At 46.3% G+C, this 23,269-nt stretch overlaps 1 protein-coding gene and 1 long non-coding RNA gene across 5 annotated transcripts in view; both read left to right on the top strand.

Moving 5' to 3' along the window:
• Positions 1-10,466: 10,466 nt before the first annotated feature.
• Positions 10,467-14,461, top strand: LOC146440423 (uncharacterized). 2 transcript variants are annotated; one of them, XR_014851146.1, is made up of 3 exons: positions 10,467-10,648; positions 13,474-13,843; positions 14,290-14,461. It is a non-coding gene; the product is annotated as an uncharacterized LOC146440423 (long non-coding RNA). The 2 variants fall into 2 exon arrangements; XR_014851145.1 differs by lacking the exon at positions 14,290-14,461 and adding an exon at positions 14,240-14,271 and having other exon boundaries at positions 13,474-13,833.
• An 8,544-nt stretch (positions 14,462-23,005) lies between these two features.
• The window catches only part of PKHD1 (PKHD1 ciliary IPT domain containing fibrocystin/polyductin), a 233,383-nt gene continuing 233,119 nt past the window's right edge, over positions 23,006-23,269 (top strand). For all 3 annotated transcript variants that reach the window (XM_085057091.1, XM_085057090.1, XM_085057092.1), the window contains exon 1: positions 23,006-23,129. The gene's annotated coding sequence lies outside the window, so the exon portion shown is untranslated. The remainder of the gene's footprint in view (positions 23,130-23,269) is intronic.

Raw genomic sequence — 23,269 nt, 5'->3', positions numbered from 1 at the left:
TGTCCATTGAAGGGAAGTCACCTGCCAGTTGTCAGTCAGGCATCACTTTTCAGAGCCACCCTGAGCCCTCCAGCTGTACCTGGAGCCTCAGCGAGGAGACAGCTGCCAGAGACCACGAGCAGCAGGGCTCAGGCAGCTTCCAAACAGGACAAAAGCAGCATTTTTCCAGCCCTGTGCATAGGCCCCTTTCCATGTGCATGTGGATTTTCGGGGACTTAGAGTCACAGGATCACTAAAGTTGGAAAAGGCCTCTAAAATCATCAAGTGTAAGCAACTTGATATATTTTTCTATTTTTCTTTGAAAAACATTTTGTTTAGGAGGGGATTTTTCTTTTTTTTTTTTTTTTTAGTTTTTTTTTAGTTTTTTGTTGGTTTTTTTGGTTTGTTTTTATTCTCTTTGCCCTCTTGCTGCTCAGTGTTGGGAGGAATATTAACTCGAGTAACATCTGGACTCCTCTGCTTTATCCATGCTTTCTTTTCATTCATCAGGGCTATTCATTACTCATAGCCCTGGTAAGGGAAGCATCAGCAACACAAATTCTATATCACCTATATATACAAATTCTATATCACCTATTCTATCTACCATACTGCCAAATAAACACCTCCTGCAAGCCTCCAGTTACAAAATTCACTTCATACTCTCCCTCATCAGCATTAGAATGTTGCAAACTTGATGTATTTTAGGAAGAATTAGACTTTTTTACCTTCAATCAGGCCCTGGGTGCAGATACCCAACCAGGGATTGGGGGCAAGAGCAGTGTTAAAGCAGTGGCCTTGACCCCCCAGACAGGCTGGAAGTTTTCCTAAACATTAGCCCCATGTCTAGGTTATTTCTTCTCATGTGTCCCTGCCAGTGTGAGTGTGCCTGTAACCCAATCCTGGTCTGTGCTGTGCAGGAGGAGTCACTGCTGATCCTGGGCTCCAGCTGGAGACAGCTGCAGAAAGTAAATAAGGGATGGGATAAGGGATGGGATTCTGCTGTGGGGTTAAACCCCAAATTTATGCATTCAGTCAAGGCTGGAAGAGGCTCAGCTGGCCAGACAGAAGGTTTGGCTTCACTTGCCAGCTCATGAGCATCTGGCACCATCTGAGGATGTCTGGGACAGCCACAGGTGACATGCAGGTGTGGCACAGCATGGAACTGGAGAAAAGCTAGAAGCCAATGGACTATCTTTAGGCTGTCTCCAAAGGCACTGGTAGCATCTTTTTTTGCAACTAAACAAAGTTCACAGCTCCACAAACTACAACAGGTTTTCATCATCACAGAGATGAAGAGACAATCAGGTGAGGAAAGGCAGTGCTGGGTTTGAGACCTGGACAGTGTTCATCAGCACAGTCAGGGAGGAAATGCAGGTCAGGATTCACACCCCTCCCTGCTCATTCCATCAAGTGCCTTTTTGTCTTGCCTGGTTTTTATGATTAGAAGCATAGAAGGGTTTGGTTAGAGGGGACATTAAGGTTCATCTCATTCCAGCCTCCTGCCATGGGCAGGGACATCTTCCTCTATCCCAGGTTGCTCCAAACCTTGTTCTTAGACACTTCCAGGGATCCAGGGGCAGCCACAGCTTCTTTGGATGACCTGTGCCAGAGCCTCCCCACCCTCACCGGAAACAAGTTCTTCCTAATATCTCATCTAATCCTGCCCACTAGCACTGGGAAGCTATTCCTCTTGTCCTGTCCCTCCATCCCTTGTCCCAAGTCCCTCTCCAGCTCTCCTGGAGCACCTTTAGGCACTGGCAGGAGCTCTGAGGTCTCCCTGGATCCTTCTCTAGGTGAACACCCCCAGCTCTCCCAGCCTGGCTCCAGAGCAGAGGAGCTCCAGCCCCTGGAGCAGCTCTGTGGCTTCCTCTGGACTCACTTCAATAACTCCACATCCTTCTAATGTTGCATCTCAGATCTGGAGGCATCTCTGCAGGTGGGATCTCACCTGAGCAGGGCAGAGGAGCAGAATCCTCTCCCTTGGCCATTCTTCCTTTGATGCACACCAGAAGTAAAAAAAACCAAAAAGGATAATTTTGCTTTCCTCAATTTCTCTTCTGGATTAGTCTTCGTAACCTAAGAGTTGGTTCTGTACAAGAAGGACAGGGTGAGATAATGGTTTGACAAGCTCTTTCCTGAATTACATCTCAGAGACCACAGGGCCTGGGTCAGATGCAGAAGCCCTGGCTTTGATTCAGACCGAAATTTTGCAGAGCACCTCGGTGGCTGAGGAACATAAATGTCATTGGTTTCAGGGTCTATATTGGTGCTTTATATAGGGCTGAGGTGCAGGTACAGGAACTCAGCGGTTTCTGCTGTGTTTAGCAGAGTTGCTGGCACAGTTTTGACCTGTGTCAACTGGGACTAACCCTAGCAGCTCCTATTAGAACTGGTCAAGGGCCATTCCCAGTCAGGATTTTGAAGATGATTAAACTGTGAACATTAATCACTGAAACATACATGTGGCTTTAAAGCTTCTAACTAGATCAGGTTTGTTGAGGGTATTTTGGGGTGGAATTCCTAAAGTTTCCCATGGGTAATGAAGGTCTGAAAACCTTTCAAACCAAGGCCATAATGGTAACAACACTTGCTTCAAAAAATTTCCTAAATTCATTCTTAAAATAAATTAGGACTGACTGAAAGCTGCCTAAAGCTTTGACTATTTGGCCTATAGGAGAAGAAGGTAATGCATGAGAAATGGCTTGAGCTCTTCAGCACCATGTAACAGGATCTTGAGGATATCCTGTAGATATCCAGGACATCTCCAGGCTGTCCTAGAGGGGTTAGAGGCAACTGGTTCACTGTTTGCAAAAAAATACACTGAGCTCATTGCTACACAGTGTTATTAGAACGTAGAATTAAACAATGCTCAGAGGAGAAAGGGACATTTGTGACGTGGCAGGACTGTCCTGAGTTTTGATAATACAGATTTAGGAAAAAAATCCCATTGTTTTTTTCAAGGCTGTGTGTCTACTTAGCTCCACATATTTATATGCCATATTATGTCATATTAATTAGGAGGTGACATCCTGCATATTTTCCTGTTACTGTACTGAGGCAGTGCAATGAATTAATCTTCAACAATCCACTGCAGCAACTCCTATAGCTGTAGGATTCATTTTAATTCCATTAAAGATGATCTTTTTATGAATTATGGGGAGTAAAGAGGAGAATTTTGTGACATCTAGATCATATTTGATTTCACTCCTCACAAGACAATCCTACCCAGGGCTGTTTAATTCTTCCTCAGTGTTACTTAACCTGGAGCATTTTCCACCAGCTGAGAATGGATGGCAACACGAAATAGATTTAGATGGGATATTGGGAAAGAATTGTTCCCTGTGAGGGTGGTGAGGCTCTGGCACACATTGCCCAGAGAAGCTGCAGCTGCCCCTGGATCCCTGGAAGTGTCCAAGGCCAGGCTGGACAGGGCTTGGAGCAACCTGGGATAGTGGAAGGTGTTAGAATTAGGTGAGCTTTAAGGTCCCCAAGCCATTCTATCATTCTATGAATTACTGATTCTCTCTGGGATGTAGTGATTTTCAGAAAGCCCTTGAAAAGCCCTTTCAGGACAGTGTGAATATTATTTGGATTAGGTGGAACCTACTGCAGGCTTTCTCGAGAGAAAGATGTACAGAATATATCCTAATTATCAAATTTGCATGGATTCAGGAATTTGCAACCTTTTTAGATGCTCAGATCCCTCTGTGCTCTCCATGGGTGCTGAGAGCATAGCAAAGTGAACACAAACTGCCTGCTTATATTTGTCCAAGTCAAATCCAAATAAAATGCAATTACAGGAAATCTTTGGACTCCTTGCAGTCACTGGGAGCAGAGGACACAGGTGATATCTCTCTGAAACCACACACTTCCTTACATTCCATAGCAGCCTAATCCATATGGGGATATAAAGAAGCATGTCATCTCATAAGAGAAGTTTGGATTGTGCCTTCTGGCCAGCAGGACAGCTCTCCATCCTCCACTCCTGAAGGGGTAGTGTTGCTCCTCAGGTGTGTTTCAGAGCCAACAGTCTGTTTCCTCCTTGGAAAAGCAGTGACAGCACAACCTTGTAACCTCCCTGGTGCCCTGGAGTATTTTGGGATGTTTTGGAAGGACATTTTTCAGGTGGTTCAGATTTTTCCAGTGCCTGTGTGTCATCAAGCATTCCTCTGTGTGCTTCTGCACAGTGCTGAAGGCTGGAATCTTATGGAAGTGCATGCTGGAGGAGGTCTTGGACTTGTTTTGACAGCCCTGAAATCCTCAAAAATTAAAGTTTTCTGTAAAAAAAAAGTCATGTGAGTGAGAGGTGATAGGTAGTGTTCTTTCCTTTCACTTTATCATTATCATTGGTGTTGAGGCAGCGCCTTGAGGACCTTCCTGTGCAGAGGAGCTGCTCATATGCACACAGGGATGTGGTCTCTGCCCTGGAGAGCTGTCTGGCCAGCAGGCAGTGCCTTCAGAAGCAGACAGCAGCTCACCAGAGCCTGGCCTGGCTGATCTGAAATGAGCTGGAAGTCCAAGGGTCACAGAATGGTTTGGGTCAGGAGGACCTGGAGGGCTCAAAGCAGGAGCAACTTGGATCAGGTTGCTCAGGACCATGGTTAGTGGAGCTTGAATCTCTCCAAAGATAGAGTTCCCTCAGTCTTTTGGGGTCTATTTTCCAGATTTTGACCATGCTGAGGGTGCCAAACCTGTTTGGTGATACCTAGTTGGAATTTCCTGTGTTCCACCTTGTGTCACACCCTGGTGCACCTTTGGGAGGAGTCTGCCATGGCACAGAGGGCAGGACACAGGGGTGGATTTCTGCATTTCATGATAGAAATGACCATCAGAAGAGAAAATCAGGGTCCTCTGGTGTCCCTTCCTACACCAATCCTTGCTTTGGGGCTGTTGCACACTGTCATCCTCAGTCAGGCTGGCATGCTCAGGGATGCTCAAAGGGAGTTATGGCCATGTTTGGGAAACAGCTGGTGGGAATCAATTTGTTCATGGAGCAGATTCACAAAGATGATTTATTTCTAAGTGGAAGCTTCTCTGAGGGTGGAAAAAGGGAGGAAATACCCAAGTTTCTAATATACAACCAGTCCACTCAAGTATATAGGACAGGACAAGAAAATAAGCTTTTCTCTCATGTTTTCTCTTTTACAAAAGAGCAAAAAGACTAAGGAATGATCCCAGGTGTTGAGAAACACTAATCTCAGGGTTGGGATAACCCCAGGATCTGAAGGAAACATAAATCCTTTTCGAAGGCAGGCCCTGGTGAGAGTCTGCTGGCCCAGCCCAGAGCATAGAGCAGCACTGCACACACTCCTCAGAGGCTCCAGCTTTCCCTGGAGCACAGTTCCCTCTTCCCAGCTTTGCTGTCACTCTCCAGGCATTTGATTGTGTTGGAGAAGTTGGATCAGAGTCTCTCTCCATGCCTGCAGGGCTCTCCATCCTCCCCTGTGGCAGAGGTGTTCCCCTGCATGATGTTGCCTCAGGAATTATCCCTTTTGCAATATTCCCCAACGTCCCCCAATGTCTGACATTGCTGAATTTTCACATCTCACACACAACCACCTCGGTTTTTCTGCCCCTGTATTTTCCCCTGTCAGCTGCTCAAACCTGTGTCAGCACCTGATGCAATGATGTCTACAAAAGGGTTTAGGATGGAAATCCATCCCGTGGCATTGCTCATCCTAATAACCAGGGGCAAGGGATTTACAGACTGAAGAGTGTACGAATGTCTCAAATTTATTTTCACCTCAAAACTTCATGATTCTGATATTGTACATGCTGCTCTGAGTAATTTTGCTTGTATGAAAATCCCTATTAACTACAGTGAAGGGATGAGTGGCTTTTGGGGGGAAGCTGTTTGTTTTAAAGCAAGATAAAGACTCCTCTTTGTGATTTCTAGAGAAATTCATGGCAGGGAATTTCACGTAGTCATTACTTCAATAACCTCACTACCTGATTAAATAAATGATGCAAATTCTACAGAGACAGATGAGTCATGCAGTGACCCAGGAAATTATATTGTTTAAAAGTGTCCAGAATCAGGAGTGGTGTCTGAATCTCCATTATTTAGAGGTTTTTACACCAAGCACAGCAGATGTCTTAAAAATATCCACTCAAAGCATTCCCATTCTTTTTTTTTTTTTAACATGTAAATCAGATCAATGTTATAGGAGCATTTATTACATCTTAATTTGAGATGAAGAACTCAATGTAATATTTACTCCCCAGTTAGATGCAGGCCTTTGACTCAGAAGAGGTGAGGAAGATGAGCCTTGCTGACATCAGGGTAAAACTCCCAGAGATTTCAGCAGAGCCATGACAGTCTGTGGCTTCCCAGACTTTGGAGTGCATAAATCTGTTTATATGAGGTATCAACAATAATGGATGAAGAGATATTTCTTCTTAGCCTTGTTAGCCCTCAGTTTAAAACCATTATTGGTGCCTACTGGTAGCACTTTCTTAAATTTCTCATGGGCCTGTGTCAAAATACCATGGAAATTCTGGGATCAGATTATAGGTTTAGAGTGATTAATGAGGAAATGAGTACTTGGAGTACAAAGAATGAGTACTTGGAAAATTCTTGATCCCAAGCCTGTAGGTAGGTAAATATTTCTTATTTATGTACATTATTCTGGTCCAATTTGTGGACTGGGATTTTGAAATCCTGTGTAGGTATAAATGGGAATTTATTGATGATGTTAAAACCTAATTGGAGCAAGATTTGTAATAAATACATTGACTGGAATGAACTGGGACTGTTGCAGTAAACACTTACTAGGTGGGATTTTCAGACCACACCGTTCCAAAATTTGGGAAACCCAGAACAGGCAGAATGAAGATAGGTTGGGAAATTTTAGCTAAATATTTAGAAATTAAGGAGCTGACTGGGACAGATACTTGAGTACAAAAGATTGGCAGGAATGCCCAAATCCTTCCAGGAAGGAAAAGAAGGAAAAGAAGGGAGTCAACAGGATATAAATGCATTCTTTTAGAACCAGTATCTCCCTTTTTGCCCTCCCTGGAATATTATATTCCTTGTGAACAGCAGATATGCAAACTAAGAGCCAAGAGTCCATGCCTTTGGAGCCACTGAGAGTAACCCAATCATCTGAGGCATATCCAGAGCCACATCTGTCCCTGCCTGGCGTGAGGAAGAGAAGGAGGAAAGAATGGGGCAGCTGTCCTCCAAGGGTCCCTGTGACTGGGATGGTTTGTCACCGAGGCAGGATGGGAGGTGATACTCCCAAAATGGGCTTTCTGAGACGCCTGGCATTCAGGCAGTCCCTCATCTGGGCTCTCTGTCAAGTCTCTTTTTGCACCCTGGATTGCAGGCTGAATGCTTTCCTGGGAGCAGTTGTTGCTGGAAGGAGGGAGGCTGCTCAGCCTTTGGGTTTCCTGTCTGCCCTCACATGTACAGAGAGGTGTGTGGCTGTGACAGTGGAAGGGAAGGGCTAAATAGGAGTGAATCATTCATTTAAAATCAATTCCTAATGCTCTGACCTTCTCCATAGGAAATATCTGAGCCCAAACCATTGCATGTTTGGAATTTTATTGTCCTCTATCTGCACCAAAAGGCACCTGAGACAAAAACTCATGTAAAACCTTTTCTTGTCTCATTTGCAATTTTCTGTGGGCAAATCACTCAGGGTAACATTTTAGCCTCGTGAGCCAAATTAGTTATCTCAGAGTAGATTTTTGAAGCAGAGCTTCATCTTAACCCTGTCCTAACCACAGCCTCCAGGAAACTTAAAACTCAAGAAATCTGGTTTGCATCTGTCTGCAAAATATTGCTGATATCTAACCAGAGACTATATTTAGGCCCTTGGGTTTTGTAGATACTTCAAGAGCCTGGTTTTTTTTTTTTTTTTAACTTTGCTGGGGTTTCATGAGAATGTCTCAAAGTTTATTGAGTTTGCTCCATAAAGAGTGGTGATGAGGTCTCTGCCTCAGTGGGAATAAGGTCCCAGTGAACACCTCTGAACCTTCATCTAATCCCAGTGTGCTGATACTTAATTTCTTAAAAAAGGGAGGCCCAAAGGAGAAAAAAAGTGAGTTGTCCAAGGTTATTCAGAAAGGCTGTGTCAGAATCACCAGCAGTCCTTGTAAGGTGTCTGTCCATCCTACTCATCTCTTTATTAGATTTTCTACCATTTTTATCTCACCTTACAAAAATATTGATAGTATGGCTCTCTAAGTTATATTTTCTGGTTTATGTGGTGCTTTTAAACTGAGATCTTTGGTCTGGTTTAGCCTCATCATGTTTTGTTTAACCAGCCTGATTCTTTGCACCAGAGCAGAGAACTGCCCTTTAGCAAAGCCCATCAGCATTCCCAGATTATGGGTGGGGAAACTGAGGCACAGAGGTGCAGGAATTGGCCTGGAACAAAATGCAGTGCCTGTATCCATGCCCATATATATTCATCATGACCTCTCTTGCACCTTAGTTTTCCCTTTTCCGCCATATCTTGAATACAAATTAATTTAATGGTGAGAATTAGGGTAACTGTCCCTCAAGAACACAGTAGGATTTTTGCCACTGGCTTGAAAAAGAATAATTTTTGTCTTTGTTCTTCATCTAAGACTGTTTATCTGGGGATTTTTGGGTCTCCTCATGTCACAAACTCTTCCCCAGGTTGGAGATCCTGGAGGTCAGGAGGTTTCCTGCACAGCCTTGGGAAGAAGGACAGTGCCTTTCCCCTCTAATTGATTTTTCTTTGGTTAGTTCCTCTCCTTGTGATCCAAACACAAGGAGTTGAGGGGATGAGCTGAGACAAGAGGAGGATAAATCCACACTGAGCTCTTCACAGCTTCAGTCATTCATTCCCAGTTATATTAGGGAATGGAAACAGGCTGGAAATAAAGGAACAGGCAGCCACAGAGAGGTCCCACGGGTCTGCCCAGAGGGAGCTGCCTCTCTCTGTTGGCTCCAGAAGGAGCCAGGGGTGACTTTGCTCATCATTTAGACTCCTCACTTTAGGTTTTAAGGGTAATGGGAATGTATTTGGACCTATGGATATCTATACTCCTGGTTCCCATCAGTGAAATGGTGAAAGCACTTCATTATCCATTAAGGATTTTAGAGCAATAAATAAATAAAAAATAGTGTGGGGGATAACTACTTAGCAGCTGGACATGATGACATGAGGCAGCAGTGGGAACTTGCTGGTCACCACTTATTTCAAGGTGAGAATTAAAATCAGAAGGTCACTTCCCCTGGAAGGTGTTCATCACCTGGGCACCGTTTGCTGTCAAAGGAGGTTCCTTGGGTGCAATCCGAGACTGCAGAACTTCCCATGGAATTAAACTGTCCCCTCCCACCCTACAGCCCCTCCTCAGCCATCCCTGCACCCACTGAGGGGTTGTGAGAGGAGAGGTCTGGCCAGCAGGGCTCCAAACACCAACTGCTGCCCTTGAGGACAAAGCCCCAGCTTTGAAGATGCTCCTGAAAATCAAACACATCCCTGGGGTTTGTCTGTGCACAGCTAAGAGTCTGAACACACCCACTTTGAAGGGATGCTTCAATGCTCACATCCAGACAGAGTTCCCTAGGAATTTGCTAATGAGTCTGGGGTCCTGTTTGAACCATGAGGACACCATCCACCTCCTTTCCCTTTTCCATCCATGCCATCTTTTGCCCTGCCCAGAGTTCCTTGGGATGCTTTCCACAACCCTGGATGTGAGGCTCTGGCTGTTGCCTATGCATTCCAGGCTTGGCCATAAATCTCATACACAGGAGGTATTACATTAAAAAAAAAAAAAAAAAAGGAAATTGAGGACATTACCTTCATCAAAGGAGCAGTTGGTTCCTTCATCCTCCTCCTCTGCTGGGTCCTTTGTGGCTTCATAGCACCCCAGAGGTATTATCTGGGCTGGCATCTTCAGCGAGGTGGGGAGTTCATCCTTTCCAAGGTTTCCCCAAGGAAGCAGGAGCTGGTGTGGTCAGAAATGCTCTCCAGCAAGCAGCCTGTGCCTGGGGCTGCCCAAAAGTCTCTTGAAGCAGCTCATGCTACTGACCCCTCCCTGTGTGAGTGTGTTTGGGGATGTGGGCATTTCCCCCTCTCCCAAGCTCCTCTACATCAATGCCTCCAGTTTTTTGGTTTTTTCCTTCTCCCTAGGGAGTTAAATTCTAAACTAAGTCAAATTCCCCTCCCCTCCCTCAGTTTTCTACCACCTAGGCTCATTTCCCCCCACCTTGCCTCAGCACCCTCTTAAATCTAAAACCACTTTTAGGTCTCAGTTTTCGGTTTTCCATCAATATTCCTGTCCCATCCCGCTCAGGGCAGGGCAGCCTGCATCTCCCCAGCCTCGGGCTGTATTTTCACTCTCCGCTGCCCCTCCCTGTGCCCCGAGGATGCTCCTGCCATCCCCGCGGGGTCCCTGCCCTGCCCGGCTGTCACCGTCCCTTTTGTATCGCCCTCCCCCGGGCCAGCCCACCCCACAGCCCTGTCCCCACACCTGCCCGTGTCCTTTACAGCCGGTGGCCCTTCCCGGTCCCTCCTGTCCACCTCAATCACCCCGCTGACAGCGGCGCGTTGAGTGACACCGCCTCAGCTGTCCCGTTCCGGGAGGGCACATTTCGGCGTTTTATCCCTTTTTTCCGATGCTGCAGCTCAGTGCTGTCAGAACGAAATCCTACCGAAGATTTCCAGAATAAAGCCATTTGCTGCAGGTACAGCAGTTTGATGTTTCAATGGCCAGAGGAGGAGGAGGAAGCTGGATTTGGAGCTGATCCCAAAATCCTGAAGGGCTTAGTGGTGGTCAGCAGGACAGGAGGAGCTGGGCTTTGGCAAGTCTGGGGTCAGAAAACAGGGGTTGAGCCCAAACAGTTCCACGAGTCCCACCAGAATAGCCAGGGTCCTCCCCACCCTGGTGCTGTTAAAAGTGTGCCTTTTCACCTCTTCTCCATCAGAGCTGTTTACAAAACAGTGTCCCTGGGAGACCAGAAACTAAGCCATTGGTGTGGGTAAAAGTTTACAGGGAGTTTTTGACTGGCAAATAATATTAATCACAGAATCATGGAGTCCTAGAATAGTTTAGTTGGAATGGACCTTAAAGATCATCTTGTCCCACCCGTGGGCAGAGACAATTTCCACCAGACCAGGTTGCTCCAAACCCCATCCAACCTGGCCTTGAGCACTTGCCTTTTTTTTTTCCTTATGTTGGACTTTGAAAACATCTTCAGCTTTTTCAGAGTTAAAGAAGCAAATTTCAAGCAAATCTGCCACTCTGCTCCTCACCAGACTCCTACGAGGCATAAACCAAAATGCCCTCTAAAATTACATATCATTTCCTTTCCATTTTCTGTCAAAATCTCAATGCTTAGTATAATCTTTCCTCATGGGGGAAAAATGCTTTTGAAACATTGCCTGCATTTTTTTTTTTGGTAAGGGAAATATTTTTGTATTAAAATCAGAGTGACCATACAATCCTGCAATCACTTGCAGAGTTTTGAATGCTCACCTAATACAGATTATTAGGATGGGGACAAAACCCAGTGAGCAGCATCTGTGGTGAAAGACAGACTGAAATAGGATTATCTGAGAGAGCAATGGCCAAAAGTAAATTAAACAGGCCCAGACAACACTGCTGGGTGCAGGAATTCCACCACCCTCACTGCAGGAACATCCTCAGCATGGTTTTAACATGATTTCTCTCTTCCATCCTTTTCTAGACACAGCTCAGGAGTTTGCATGGGACAAGAAACATCCCAACAGGCAGCTGCATGTAGCAATCCTGTTTTGGAGGTTAAAAAGCTTCAATAATACCAATGTGGGCCATTTGGCTCCATGGCCACCTCTGCCAGTCATATTGAATTTAATATTTCAGATGCAGAGGAAAGAGTGTGATTTTTAAAAAATACTTGCTCTGCCATCAACTTCTCCCAAGGTCTTGGGGACATCATCCTGTGCCTCAGTTTCCCAACCATAACATTTTGAGAGCTCTGCCCTCTCCCAGGGTGGGATGAGGACCTAAGAGACCTTCTAGGGCACTCAGGTATCCCATTAATTGTTCTCTGTGAGGGTGGGGAGGCTCTGGCACAGGTTGCCTAGAGAAGCTGTGGCTGCCTCTGGATCCCTGGAAGTGTCCAAGGCCAGGTTGGACAGGGCTTGGAGCAGCCTGGTCTAGTTGCCCACAGCAAAGAGGTCAGAATGAGGTGAGCTTCAAGGTATTTTCTAATCTATAACATTCCATGATTCTGTGATATTTCCATTCATCCATCTGAGGAGTAGCTGCAGTGGTGTGAGTGTTGTGACACAGACAACTTGCTCTTGGGAATCACAGCTGGACAAGCAGGATGGTCTTACCCAGGTGATGGAGACAACAGCACTCTGTTCTCCCTCTCTGCTAAGGCTGTGGGTGAATCAGGATGGTGGGAGCATGGATTTGTGTTCACTATGGAAAAGGGAAGGGAAGGGAAGGGAAGGGAAGGGAAGGGAAGGGAAGGGAAGGGAAGGGAAGGGAAGGGAAGGGAAGGGAAGGGAAGGGAAGGGAAGAGAAGGAAAGGAAAGGAAAGGAAAGGAAAGGAAAGGAAAGGAAAGGAAAGGAAAGGAAAGGAAAGGAAAGGAAAGGAAAGGAAAGGAAAGGAAAGGAACAAGAACTCATCTTGTGCATGGCAGCAGGCAGAAGGACACGACAGGGAAAGGAGCCCCTCATGCCTCACTGTACCCACCTGCAAAAGAGGGAGAGCAATAAGGTTGACCTTCCATTGGCCTCTTGTATCTTATCCAGGTTCTGCGTTACTCTTGCCATGGAAAGATTACATTTGGGTGGCTGGGAGCTGATTCCCTCCTGTAATACCCTGGGTGGGTGCCTGGCAGATTTTGGATGCAGCAAACTGAGGCTCACAGAGGGGTTTGGTGTCACTGCAATGTGCTGGTGCTCACAGGCAGTGAAGGATGTGGGCATGGCAGCTGGGAACACACTGGGCGTGTGGAAGCTTCCAAAAAATGGACCTTTTCTATTTAGAGCTACAGATACACCTTGCAGGGATATTGAGAGCAGCAGTTTGGCTCAGAGACCCCACATGATCCCAAGCAGTTGTGAGATGAATTCTGTATTTCCTATAAGATGTTACCCTGTTCCTTATGGAAAGAAAGGAGATTGTTCCTCAAAGGCCACCACCTTGGTCCATGGAACACTCTTGTGAGCTGAAAATTTCAGTGCATAACGGATAGTCCTATATATTATTTTATTTTAATTAAAATTCTACTTGTCTGAAAAACAAACAAAAAAACCCCACTGAATGTGTTGAATTATTGTTTTCTTTTAATCCCAGTTAATAACCTATAGGGCATAAACTGCCCAAACCACACTTGCTTAATTTTTAGTTTATTTTTATGCAATACTTCTGAATTTACTGGGATGTAGGTTAATCCAGCCCTATAGAGAGCTCCACGCTGATTGCCATTCATAAAATTATGGATATGCTGGATGACTACAAACTCACCATAGGAAGGAATTTCTGTACTCTATCTCTATTTTTATATTCTCCAGGTTCACTGCCCAGAGAAGCTGTGGCTGCCCCTGGATCCCTGGAAGTGTCCAAGGGCAGGTTGGACAGGGCTTGGATCAGCCTGGGATAGTGGAAGGTGTCCCTGCCCATGGCAGGGGGTGGAATGAGAGGGTTTTTGTCACCACTGGTATAAAATCTCTGTTAGAGTGAGTTAGAGAGGAATTATATTCAGACACTTAAGTTTCATCTTTTCTGCGTTCTTCAGTTTGAGTGAGGAGGTTGATTCTTTGTTTCTATACATTCCCCAGAGGGACACAAAGAGGATGGAGAGGAACAGATCATCTGCCCTCTCTGGCTGTGCTTTCATCCCCAGTGCCTGGGTGAAAGTGGCCAGGAACAAGGCAAGTCATGGTGCCTCACACCTGCTTGCATATTTGTGGGGGTGGAAAAGAGCAGATGTCCAGAGCTGCCAGTTCTGGGAGTCCTGCAGGAATGTGGGGACTGTGACAGCTGATTGAGCTGCAGAGGGCTTGGGTGGGGGTGGGAGGAGGTTTTGGTGCCTGATCACAGCCTGGGAGAGCTGCTGGTGGGGAAGGGAGGTGGAAAGTTTGCACAGACTCTGGAATGAAAAGGTTGTTTGAATCTGGAATATTTACAGCCCAGATGTGGAAATTCAGTGCTCTTCCCTTGGGAGACACCCAGTCTTGGAATCTGTGCTGGATTTTGGGTGTATTTTCTGGGTTAGGTGATGGGAAGGTCAGGTTGTCGACCTCATCAGGCTTGGACTGATACAGAGATTGCCAACAGGTATCACCAGTCCAATCCCTTGGAGTTTCACTGCCAACTGGTATCACCAGTCCAATCCCTTGGAGTTTCACTCCAACAGTCCCTGCACTGCTACTGAGGGACAGCAAGAATGAGAGGACACAATAATCTCAAGAAAAAGACCGAGAAGTTGAGCCTGGTTTGCATCCAATATCCAATTAATCTCATTAAAAAAAGTCTCCTGAGACTTTGCATTCTCTGAAACGGCTGTTGTTGAATTTATTTATATACTGAGTTTATTTATTTATTACCTTTACAAATTCATTGTCTGAGTATCCAATATGTCATTGATCTCACTGATCTCATATTACTCCTGCTGTTATCATTACTGATGGATAAGAAGTGAATTACCCAGAGCTCCCTGTGAGTGTAGCACAGAGCTGACAGGTGAACCTGGGCTCCAGGGAGTTCCATCTTTTAAGGACATCCAGTCTCAGTTACAGAGCTGCCACTTTCTGAAAGCTGGGAAGAGAGGAGAGATTTTTCTGAGGCCATCCAGTAGTAAACATGGGTCAGGTAAGGTGCTGGGAAGGAAATCACCTTTCTTTTTCTGATCCTCTTACCTGTTGAAGGTCAGCAGCACCAAGGAGGCTGTCCTGATGCATTTTTGTTGTTATTGCCCAAACCAAAAAGCCACTTGTCCCACTGATCCCCTGAGCTGGACACCTTGTGTCTATCCTTATTTATTGTCATTGGAATAGGAAAAGTGGATTCCTGCCTTCTCCTCTGCACAGGGATATTTTTCTATGGCAGGGAGATTGGAAGCAGATGAACTTTAAGGTCACTTCCAACCAAAACCATTCTAGGATCCTTTGACAGTTCCATTTGCCTTCAAGGCAGGAAAAGATACCCTGAAGAAGGATTGTTGAGTTCTGACATGTATTTAGACAGGATAAAAAAAGGGATGCCTTAGGGTAGTGTTTCAATCTCATCCCACTGGTGTTTTCACAATTAAGCAGATTAAGGAGGATCTCCTCAAGGTCCAATTCCATGTCAGGCTTTTGGAAAACAGCCTGCAGACAGACACACACACACACACTCACATTGGATGCATCAACTGGTGCAGATTTGCCTTTCTGAAGTCAGGATGTGAAACTTATTGTCTCTGGCTGCAGGAGGATGGAAAAATCCTTCCTGCAGTTTCCAGGTGATTTCAAGGCTTCATCTGGCACTGATGAGAAGAGTTTCTTTATCCTTTTCCTCTCCTCCCTCCCCATCCTTGCTGCTACAAAGAGCACATGGCCAGAGGTCCTCAGGAGGCCCTTGGGGTCACAGCAGAGCTGAGCAGACCCTGAACCCAAAATCCCATCCTGGAATCCCTCAGGGCAGCCAATTAGCAAATTAACACCTCTCAGTCAGAACCCTTGAGCTCTAATTGAGCTAGATTTATGGGCAGTGGGGTTCAAATGGGGGCAGTGCCAAACTTTGTGTGATTCAGATAAATTGAGTCCCCACCACCAGGTCAGCATTTTGGAGCCCTTGCAGATGCCCTTTGCTGTCTCTGCAGCCAGGAGCTGGAGGCATCCCTGGTGCCCAGCTGCTGAGGTTTACACAGCTGCCGTGGGGAATGGGGCATTGCAGGGTGGGAGGTGCAGCCTCCCAGTGCCTCAGACCCACAGAGGGGTCAGAGGTGGCCACGTTTGGGCTCAAAGAGGAACAGGTGGGCAAAGGGCTGACACTTGGAACACTGGCACTTTTATTTTTAATGGCCCTCCCCCTGCACACACAGCGCTGGAAATGACTATGAAATGCATCTGGCCCTTAAATAAGGGAATCATCTTGGGTTTGGGGGTTGAATAGTCATTCAATTTGCATTTTAACCCATGCAAACACATTCTGAATTAAAGCATTGATTTAGACTTAAAACTTACCAAGAAGCTGGGATCAAGGCATAATGTTCTGGGCAATAATCAGCCCATCAGGGGCTCCCAACAGCCCTGAAACATCACTGGCACTTCCATTGAGGAGAAAGGTGATATAAAGTCACCACATTTATCTCAAACTTGTACCAATGGTCAGGATTCTGCCTGTGGCAAGGGGTTTGGAACTAGATGAACTTTAAGGTCCAATCCAACCCAAACCATTCTGTGATTCTCTGCTTTCTCCTGGAGGAATAGGTTTGGTGTTCATCCATGTGAACTTCCATGAGTTTGTGGTTTTCACTCCTGAGAGGATAATATCCTTGAGATATGATTCACTGACCAGTATCTAAAGGTGAGTTCACCTCAGCAGGGTCCATCTGGGAGTCTGAAACCAGAATAACAGAGTTTGGACAGACAGAGCCCATTAATGCTCTGTTTGAACCCTCTGTGTGATGACAGCCTGTGGAGCTCCACACAAGGCCAAGGAGAACAAATCCCACCCCAGGGATTTGATGATGGAAAAAGATCCCATATCAAGTGTCTGGCTTCACACATCTCCCTGCACAGCTGGGATCATTGTAAGTTGTTCTTCTTATTTTCTTTCCTTTTTTTTTTTTTTAAATCAGGGCTGTGGCACATCTTGCATAGAAACCAATTTGTGCAAATAAAAAAAAAAATAATGTAATTTGATGCCAGCCCTGAGGAATACAGTGGCAAGGCATCCCCTGTGCTGGAGGTGAAGCAAAGCCCGGGAGCAGCCTGCTGCAGGCTCTTTCCTTTCATGTGACTAATACACACAAATCCCCCTTCCCCGGGGGCTGGGGGATCACTGACAGCAGGGACAGCCTGTGAGAAAGGGGTGAGGGGAGCCAAACTGTGCTCTCCTTTCATTCAGCAGGGTCAGCTGTCCCACCTGTTCCTCCTGCTTAGACATGGGGAGCAGGGATGGATGGATGGATGGAGGGGATGGGGCAGTGGCAGCATTTACTATGAAAACTCATCGAAGGGAAGAAATTCTGTGTTAAAATGAGCAGCAAGTGGGCATTTTCCTTGCCACAGGGGTGGAAGAAAAGAGGCTGCAGGACACAGCGGGGCTGGCATTTGCCTGAATCACTTCTCTGAGAACTGGGGAGCAGGCCAAGAACAAGTTTCCTAATGAAAGACTAATGATGGATGAAGCTCGGTAGGTGCTGGGTTGCAGTTTGATTCCGAAACCCAATCCTCCACCAGCTGTTTGTTTAAGCAAATGCCAAGGTTCACTCTGCAGCACCTGCCCAGACTTCCCCAGAGATTTCTTCCATCCAAATGGCACCTCTTGATTTTGTCCTTTGCCTCCGGGGTCCCTGATCCAACCTGTGCTTGTTTCCTTTGGGGCTGTTATCACCTACTTTGCAAAACCTGCTGCAGGCATCTCTTCCCACAACCACGTGGGATTTTGTCTCTTTGCCCCTATTTAATTTGAAACCTTTTTTGGGGTTAGACACTCCTTGGTGCTGTGTGGATACAGAGTACCCAGTACAGCAGAGCTGTAGCCTTTTTTTGGGTGCTGTTTGGGTGACAAAAAGCCCTGTAACACAGAGATTGAAGGAGTGATGGTCCATCACACCAAAAAACAGACCAGCAGAGGAAAATCTCTGGGAAAAACCTCAACACTAAATGTTTTTTTCACAGTGCAGATGCAACCAGAGCTTTATTTGAAGTTGCTTTTTTTTTTTTTTTCCCTTTTGTCACTGTATTTTTGAGTTGTGAGGATTTCTATATCGGACTGGTACTAGAGGTGTTTGGTCTGGAGAAAAGGAGGTTCAGGGGGGACCTTATTGCTCTCTACAGCTCCCTGAAAGGAGGGTATGGCCAGGTGGGGGTTGGTCTGTTCTCCCAGGTATCAAGTGATGGGACAAGAGGAAATCACCTTAAGTGGTGCCAGGGGAAGTTCAGGTCAGATATTAGGGAAAATTTCCTCACTGAAAGAGTGGTTAAGCATTGGAACAGGCTGCCTAGGGAAGTGGTGGAGTCACCATCCCTGGAAGTGTTTAAAAAAATGAGTCGATGTGGGACTTTGTGATCCCCTAGGGAGGTATTTGGTCAAAGGTTGGACTCGATGATCTTGGATGTCTTTTCCAACCTTAATGATTCTACAGTGGGCCTGGCAGCCAGCTTTGCCCTTGGTTTTCCCTGGCAATCCCATGTGCTCTGCAGACCCCAAGGGAGCAGCAGAGCATCCTCTTTGTGGCTGGGAGAAGACCAAAGCTGAAGAGGACAAATTCCCCAGCAAAATGCTGGTTTCTCCTTGCCCAGCTGCTCTGGGCATCCCCAGGCTTCAGCATCTGCCAGGGGCAGGGGGCCAGAGGGACCCCACATCCCCTCAGAGACCCATGGGGGACGTGAGCACAAACACACCCAACCTTGAAACCAAAGAAGCCTCAAACCTGTCTTTAAAGCAGCTGCACTAGCAATAAATTTAGTATTTAAAGGAGTGCAGTGCCTGTTTAAAAGGCAGCGAGAGTAGCTATGGGAACAAGCTCAACAGAGTTTTATCCTGCTGAGTTTTATCCTTTCTCTGAAAAAAGTGACCCTGTAAAGATGAGGAAGGCTCCTGGAAGTACTAGCATTTTTTCTCTCAAAGGAAAGAGTTGAATCTGTTGCAAATGACATAGACAAATGGGCCAGGCAAATCAGGCAGTTCATTTATAGGCTGTAAATGTAAGTTGAAGTAGTAGTGGTAATAAAAAGTTTTAAAATCTCAGAAAAAAGTTAATGGTATGAATGTTAAGATTTCCAGGGAAGAAAATGCCTTTCTTTTCCTGTGTAAAGGAGCAGTAAAAAAGGGAAATTTGCAGCCATTGGGGATGTCTGATGAACACAAACACCAGAGTAAAGTGAAAAAGCCTGAGTGCTGCTCCTGTCCAGAGAAGCTGGGGACTCTCCATCCCTGGAAGTGTCCAAGGCAACCTGGGATAGTGGAAATGTCTCTGCCCATGGCAGGGAGTTGGAATGAGATAATTTTCAGAATTCCTTCCAACTGAAACCACAGTGTGATTCTATGATTCCTGATCTACCAGGAGCTCTTTCTTCTCTTGATTTGGGAATGACCATGAATGAGCTTTATTGTCTTTCTTGTACTCAGATCCCTGCTTAGCACTCCTGCACTGTCTCAACTCACCTTCCCGTGGGTGATAGCTTCACCCAGCTGGATTCTGAGGGTCAGCAGGAGGAAGAATGGGATTCAAAGGGAAATTTGATCAGAGCAGCATTTTCCAAATCTCCTAGGTTCCCCTGGAAATCCCAGCTCAGCACCCTGCCTGCTGGTGTCTAACAAGCCCCTCAAGAAAAAAGACATCAAACCCCAGGATTTATTATTAATCAGCCCAGCTTCTTAACACCTTCTCTGTGACCTTGGTTGCTAGGAAGTTGGTGTCAATACAGGAAAAGTGAAGTATTAATAGAAAGAAAGAGCAGCTGTAAGAACTCAGCACAGAGCAGCATGGCCAGTGGAAGTCTTCCAGGCTACTTGTAACCCACCCTTCCAGGACAGGGATACTGGTTTCACAGTGAAAGAGGGTAGATTTAGGTTGAATATTAGGAAGGAGTTCTTTCCTATGAGGGTGGGGAGGCCCTGGCACAGGTTTCCCAGAGAAGCCTCTGAATCCCTGGCAGTGTCCAAGGCCAGGCTGGACAGGGCTTGGAGCAACCTGGGATAGTGGAAATTGTCCCTGACCAGGGCAGGGGGTGGAATAAGATGAGCTTTAATGTCTGTTCCAACCCAAACCATCCCATGATTCTACGACAATGCCAATCTGGAAAGCAGAGATCTCTCTCCTAGCCCTCTGTCTGGACACAGTCACTAAATCCAAGCAGTTTCAAGCTGTTTTTCCCCACTATATGTCCAGCACAGCCCACTTTGTGTTGGGGGGGAAGCTGCTTATCCAAAGATATATCCAAGAGAAACATGACACTGTCACTCAGTGCCCAGCAGTCACATGGCATTGGTCACCTAGAAACCTGATCTGGGCAGTGACACCTCTGCCCAGGACAGGGAGCTGGAATAGCTGAGCTTTTTGGTCCCTTCCAGCCCAAACCATTCTGTGATTTTGTGATTCTACCATTCTATGCTCCAAGCATGAACCCCATTAGGCTGTCTTTCCCTGGGATGTTTTATGCTCTCTTTACAGGTGTAGGTGCAGGAATTGTGAGCACAGGGAGCATTCCCACATCATTTCCTCATGCCAAGCTCTGACTTAGGCAAGCAGGAGGCAGGAAAGACTGGTGAAGGCTCTTCATGTGGGGTGGTGGATCCATCAGCAGGGCTGGGAGGGAGGAGGGGAGCTCTCGAGTGGTTGCAGACAAAATTGTTCAACCTCTCCTTATCCCACATTATCCTCCCCTCAGCTGTTCAGCTGGGAGATGCCATGTGCTGTCCAACAACTGCCACATTCCTCTCACGAGGTGGCTGCCGTGGGATGGAGTGGGGGAGCATGAGGGCACCATGAGCCAAACCCTCCTTTGAGCTCTTCCATCCCAGAAATGCTCCAAGTCCTAGGGAAACAAAGTCTTTCTGTTGCCTCTGAAAAAGGCCTCGTGGGCAGTGCCCTCTCATCTTGCATACAAATGACTTGATGATGAAGCTGTTTAGCCCAAATCACCTGCTGGAGAGTGAAAGAGCTGGGAATATATCCCACATCTCCTTTTCTTGTGCTGTCTGCTGGAACCTGGACTTTCCCTGCAGCACAGGAGTTGCCAGAAGACACTCCTGGACCTGCATCAGGCAGAGCAGTGGCAGCTTGGTCACCCATGGGTTGTGTTTCCAGCAGCAGACAGGTTTTCTGTGGCTCCATACTTCCATCTAGTGACAAATAGCTGCTGCTCACCCCTCCTGCTTGGCTCTGCCTTTCATCTGGTTGCAATGCAGGAGTATTTATCAGATTCCTGATGCTGAGCCTGTCCGCAGGGCTGTTTCCATTTATTTACCCAAAATCTAAAACCCTAAAGGAGTAACTCCAAACAAACGAGACCAGGGGTGATGGTTTTGAGCAGAACTGTCCTTCAGCAAGAAAAAAGTGTCTTGCACATATATATCAACATGCACATGTTCATCAAAATGTGCTGCTTTCCTCTTTAGCGGGCAATATCACTAAAAATGTTCATCAGCCTGTGGTGATGAATATTTACACATCCCATAACAAGGCTCCTGTGTGGCTCAGCCATTCCTCTGCTTATCTGAATTCTGGGCCTCTATTTCTGGTTGTTAAGGGCAATGTTCTTCATAGAATCATGGAATGGTTTGGTTTGGGAGGGACATTAAAGCTCATTTTTTTCCCATCCCCTGCCATGGGCAGGAACACATTCCACTATCCCAGGTTGCTCCAAGCTCCATCCAAGCTGGCCTTGGACACTTCCAGGGATCCAAGAGCAGCCACAGCTTCTCTGGGCAACCTGTGGCAGAGCCTCCCCACCCTCACAGGGAAGAATTTCTTCCTGATATCCAATCTAAATGTACTTTCTGGCAGTTTGAAGCCATTCCCTGTTGTCTTGGCACTCTAGGCCCTTGTAAATTTTCTCTGTCCATCTTTCTTGTAGACTCCCTGCAGGTACTGGATGAGTCCAATTAGGTCGCCTCAAAACCTTCTCTTTTTGAGGCTGAAGAATCCCAATTATCTCAGCTTTTCCTTGTAGGAGAATTGCTTAATCCCTCTAGTCATCTTAGTGGCCTCTTCTGGACTTGGCCTTTTCCTCTTTCCACGTTTCAGCTCCTTCAGGGGGGTGGCTCTGCATTGTTTTACTTAATCTGTGAATTTCTGAGAATAAACTCCTCATCCCAGTCAAATCCTCCTGATCTGCAGACCCTGGACATTTTGCTGAGTTTTTCTTGGATGAAGAATTTTCTTAGGATTGGATCACAGAGTGCTATGCAGAATCACAGTGATGATGATGATGATGATAATAATAATAATAATAATAATAATAATAATAATAATAATAATAATAATAATAGTTTTTTCTAACTACAACCTAGAGAGTTTGAGTGAGGGATTGTGTTTGGAGCAGCAGTGTCAGGGCACTGAGGGCAGCAACACCTGACCAGCCTCACCTGGGACTCCTCTCCACAGCATGGCCACAGATCAGGAGCTCTGTTTAACCTCAGCTGAGGGGCTGTGCTCCCTCCCCGAGCTGTGTTGTTGAAATGCTGCTCTATAATCCCATCTCTGGTCTTGACTTTTAGCTGGATCATGGACTCATGTTGTAGCTGAGCATCCAGCCTTGTCTCCTCTTGTTCCTGAGGGGATTTTCTCATGGCACCTTGGACCAGGTCCATCCCCTTTTTTGGGGTTGTGAGTGACCCTGTTACCAACATTTTTCTGTCTGCTGCAGTCAAGTTGTCATATTTGAACTCTTCTTTGGCAACACTTTTTTTGTTTGAGAATTCCCTCAAGTTTACTCTTCCTTCTGACCACATTTCTGGTGTAATTCCACTAATAACTAAACTGAGTGTAGATCACTGATGGGGTTAACTCCCAGGGGGTTCCTGTAATCATTGGCTGTCTGTGGCTGAGACACTGGGGCTTGGCCTAGGAATAAACCAAGCACAACTGGTTCCACTGCTGGGCAGAGCTCCAGAGCTCCCCTGAGGGTTGATTGCCCGTGACTCTGTGCCACTGAGCCTCTGAACAGAGGCTGAGGAGGAACCTGAGCAAGCCTGTTTCACCTGCCTGTGGGGCTGAGGTAAGAGCATGAGCACATTCTGCTGCTGTTTGGTGTGTGGTAACTCATTAAACTCCAGTTATGCTGTGGGGTCTGGGAACTTCCTGCATATTTCAGTGGAAACTTCCATGAAGGTTTCCATACCATGGCAGGGGCTCAGTGATCCATCTGGGGCTCCATCAAAATCCATCTGGGGACTCCATCAAAATCCATCTGGGCTTCAAACAGAGGAGGGCAGAGGTGGGAATAGAGGTATTTTCAGTGTCAGAGGTAGGCTGGGTTGGGTCTTCCCAGCAGCCAAGGATCTCCATGGGGTGAGTGTAAGTCCACTGACCTCTTATCCAGAGGGGATGGCATAAGGACATGCAGGGGTATAGGTACTTGAGATGTGATAAAGGATCTAACCACCCTTTGGGCAGAATTCCCAGCAGATGATGTTGGGAATACCATGGAA

The sequence above is a fragment of the Lichenostomus cassidix genome, chromosome 3 (assembly GCF_008360975.1).
Source record: "Lichenostomus cassidix isolate B80296 chromosome 3, HeHo_3.0, whole genome shotgun sequence".
Classification (NCBI taxonomy): Eukaryota; Metazoa; Chordata; class Aves; order Passeriformes; family Meliphagidae; genus Lichenostomus; species Lichenostomus cassidix.
This window is presented reverse-complemented; position numbering and strand designations above follow the sequence as displayed.